Source organism: Olea europaea, chromosome 10 (genome assembly GCF_002742605.1).
Source record: "Olea europaea var. sylvestris chromosome 10, O_europaea_v1, whole genome shotgun sequence".
Taxonomy (NCBI): Eukaryota; Viridiplantae; Streptophyta; class Magnoliopsida; order Lamiales; family Oleaceae; genus Olea; species Olea europaea.
Window position 1 is genome coordinate 14,017,935 of NC_036246.1, and position 4,727 is coordinate 14,022,661.

The window sequence follows — 4,727 nt, forward strand, 5'->3', positions numbered from 1 at the left end:
GATGAGTAGCACCAGTATCACACCACCATTTCCTCGAATTTCCAACGTTGTTACATTCAGAAACAACCACAGAAATATTCATCTCTTGTATCCCTTCAGAAAGAGTCTCTTTCAACCGCATTTGATTGTGCGTTCTTCGTAGGCTTTTGACATTCATCTGAATGATGTCTAACTTTTCCATAATTGTAATAGTTGTCTTTGAACTTATTGACATTCTTAGCGTTGTTTCTTCTTAGTGCATCACTGGAGATCTTACACTCATTTTTTACAACCATCGAACCAATTTCAACAAAATTTGCTCCAAGTTGAGCAATAGGCTTTCTTTCGATTTTCTATTATCTTCTTCAATCCTCAAACTGACTATCAATTCCTCCAAGTTCATTTCTTGAAATCTCTTAACAAAGAAAGGAGTTTCCCAATAGTGGCTGCAATTTGGAAATATTCACTCAATTCCATCTTTTTTGCATGTATGCCATGAAGTAGAGCTTGAAGTTCTTGTACTTGACACTTATCACGGTCTTAGAGTCTACCATTTTATAGTCCAAAAACTTGTTGACAGTGATCTTTTTTGTTCCGACATCATCGATTTTGTACTTCTTCTCCTATAAATCCCATAGATACTTAGCCGAGTCCTTCAAACTATAAACTTCATAAATTGTATTCTCTAATCAATTTAGGATATAATATTTGCAAAGGAAATCCGAGTGCTTCCATGCATCTAATGCAATAATCGACTCATGATTATTGTCTCCTTCTTGTATAGTAGGAGATGTTTCTTTTAAGAACTTTGCTAAATTCAAAGTTGTAAGATAGAATGACATCTTTTGTTACCATCTTTTTCATTCCTACAAATTTCTTCGATTTTTCCCATGTGGGATTGGAGTAATTTGAAGTGGTATAGTCAAGGGTGGAACCACATTGTTTGTTCCATTGTTGCTTGACTTGAAGTAGTCTCAACAATATTCTTTTCTGTTATACAAATAGAAGTTCAACAAACAAAATGAAATAAAGGAATAGTATACGAGGGTTTATTTCAAAGATGAAGAAAAGGTTTTTAACAAACAACCACAGAAAATTTGTCTTAATTTTTTTTGGGAAATGCAGTAAAGTTTGTTTTAAATGTGGATAACAAAAAGCTAAGTTTAACAATGCAGAAACAAAGTAACAAAAAGAAAGAAGAAGAAAGTGATGAAATGATCCAAGGTAAGAGAAAACACTCTTTCCTCAAGACAAATTTGCCCTGCAACAATGTTAACGGAGTAATGACAATTGTCTCCCAAGATACAACGGGTTACTTCTTTATAGTAGAGGCACTTCAAACTGTAAGGCAACAACAAACTCGAATGGATTATTCTCTTTACAAGAAAATGTTTTTGGAATGATTTTTGGAGAGGTTTTGCAAGAGTTTTGATATAATACTCAATGCAAATGAATGGAATACATAATGGATATCCAAAGGGTCCCATTTATAGAAGATGAGAAGTTGTGAGTGAAACAACACATCCCAGATTTCGCAACCTTACAAAGAGAAGCATCGTTTGTTGTCACTAGCCTATCACTGGCCTCTCACTTGAGCGTCAGTGTCATTTTTCAACAGAAATTTTTTGCTCACCTATCGCTCGAGCAACAGTCTCATCGCTCGAGTGCTAGGTGAGGGATGAAGTTAGGCAATTTTCCCTGCCAATTTTTCCTCTTTTCTTTCCAACTTTGGAAGACAATTTTTCATTCATCCAAAATTGGTTTTAAGATTTCAAATATACTACGACAATCTATTCGACGAGTAGAATAAGTTAGTCTATTTATAATTACAATTTTCCTATTGACTCAAATTCGAATATTTGACCGAAGTTGACACAAAGTCGCTTTCCAAATTCCAATATTTATTCCATTGCAACTGACATAACCACACATCTTATATTGCTATATTTTAGTGCAAGAACATTATCTTAATGGACTGCTTGTAATTAATTAAATAGTGGTTAATCTTATCTACATTAGCTTTTACTGATCGCAAATGATGAGGGGTATGTTTTTGTTGTTACATAGTTCGGATATAGTTTTTGTACTTAAAATTGTTTCAATATTCCCCCTTAATTATAAGTCGTTTCAAAGACGAGTTTTACTCGTTGTAATTATAATAATTGATATTAGAATAAATGCAAAACTCATCTTCAAAACAAACTTATTGAGATTAATTATAGGGTAAAGCTATTTTAATAGAAAAATGTTGACAAATACTTTGACATAATTAGGGTTGGGAAGGTATGATTAGATGTAAAAATTGACTTTGTTTTACACAGTTCAATAATATGATGACATGTGGGATTATGTCAAGGATTATATCAATCATTATATTACTGCAACATGATTCTTAATTATAAGCAAGTCAAACTTCAGCTTAACAATGTGAACTAGTCGTTATGCGAAGGTTGACTTGTTTTAATCCCTTCCAAACAGAGACTTAATATTGTATCTTGTTTTCCAATATTTAATTTGTTGAAAAAAAAATGCCTTGATTAACAATTAAATGAATGCATCTAATAAGAAAAAATATAGAAAAACACGAATTTGCTTATATTCGATAAACTTTCCCTCATCACAGAAGAGGAATGATCAATTTAATCAAAATATTAACTTTTTCGACCCCTCTCGTGACTCAACTGTACAAAATTATAAAATTGAATGCATAAACATGCACTTATCTATTACAATTGAGCTTTACTAATATTGAACTAATGGATTTGCATTGATTTGATCACAAGAGATCCATTCTACTTTCTCTTACAATTGACCTGAAAAACATCGAGAAAATTGTACGAAAACTTCGAAGAATCTTGTAATCAAGAAAGAAAGATGGAACCATATAGCCGTTAATTATAAAAACAATTACTAGTGACTTTGAGCTTTCGGGGAAAATTATGGAGTAATTTAGCCTCCGTTTGGCCCCCATTTTCTTGAAATGAAAATGGGTGGAATAGTATTTTTCTGAAAAATGAATAGTTGAAAAAGAAGGAAAAAATTTCGATTTATGTGTAATATTATTTTATGGAAGATTATGTGGTTGAAAATAGGAAAGACAAAAATGGAATATAATGTAATGGAATTTAATGGGGGCAAACGGGGGCTTAATATTTTGTTATTATATTAAGATTTTTAACAAGTTATTACGATCATCGACAAGTAATCATGAATTCGTTTGGTCAATGTTAAACAAATTTATCAAAATTAAATATTGAATGATTAAATTATTATACAATCATGAATTATATTTATTTCCAATATACATTTTTACAAGACAAGCATGTTCTATTATTTTTTTATTTTTTATTTTTTAATAACGTTTCATGTGTCATGTCATGTTGTGTATTACCATTTGTTTACAACCAATTTCATTCTGGTTAATTGTAGGGAGTAATGTTTTAGTATAGGTGATTAAAACCAAACTGGTTAATGTAAAAATAATTAATGTTAAATAGCATTATTCATATAAAAGACATCATTTTCTCTATTAAATTATGTCTTTTCTCTATTAAATTAATATGCTTAGCTCAAACGAACATGCAAATGTTATATTTAGGATCATGAATTTATTGAATAAAATAAGATACAAATGTAATGGCTTTTATGACATTTAAAAATTGAAGAGATTGGATTTCATCATTTGAAAAGCATTTGGTGAACGTTCATTGACGACAGCCTAAACCTCTTTATGTCATTTGATCATTATAACTTGAGTAAATCAAACCACGAAATTAAGAGTGGATTTCCAGTTGCTCCCAACAATCGCTTCCTCAACATGAAGTTTTTGTCATTCTACTTGACCCTAGCTCTGATTCCTCTTGTTGGGATTGAGTTTCAATTATCTCTTTTGAAGATCAATTGGTGCCTAAAGGGGGAATGCTAAAATTTTTATGACATTCGATCACAGTCATTCGAGTGATCCAACCCATGAGTTTAAAAGCATCGTTATTTCTCCCCAACACAAATGTTGGAATGCAATATTAGAATGCATTGGTTTAATAATCTTATCTGATGTTATCATGAGAGGAAACAGATCAGAAAGTCAAGATATACATTATTCTTTGGATTTTCCTGACAATTTTGATGAGATAATTTTCTTTTCGTATTTATGAGAATGACATGATATTATTTTCCTTTAACTATTATTTTCTCATAGGGTTTTCCTAGTAAAGTATAAAGGAGACATTATTTGAGAATAGACATCCAAGAGGACTTGTACTTTAATCACTTCCATAATTGATATCAATTTAGATAGAAGATTGAAGAAAATAAAAATACGGAATAATTGATATAAGAGCTCACCATCCAAGCATCAAACGGATACAATATTTATCATGACCCAGAGAAATATACCAAGGGATATATAACTAGATAAAACCACTACTCAATGGAATACACCACAAAATAGAGTTTCCAAGAGAATGATTGCACCTCTCAAATGATATATAGACTTTCAAACTCTCAATATGTTGTATTTACAACACAAAAGCTCCTTACAAGTAATTGGTCAATGGTAGTTAATGTTTACATATGTATATGTTTATTGAGTGTACATAAATACTAACAATTTAATTAGATTCATCATTCTTGTTCAAAGACATATTAAAGATAATTAATGTGGGCTATCAAGCTTATTCGATTTCATTTTCACATACTCATATATTAGTAATATTGATGAAATACATTATCGTCGATGTCTATTCCAC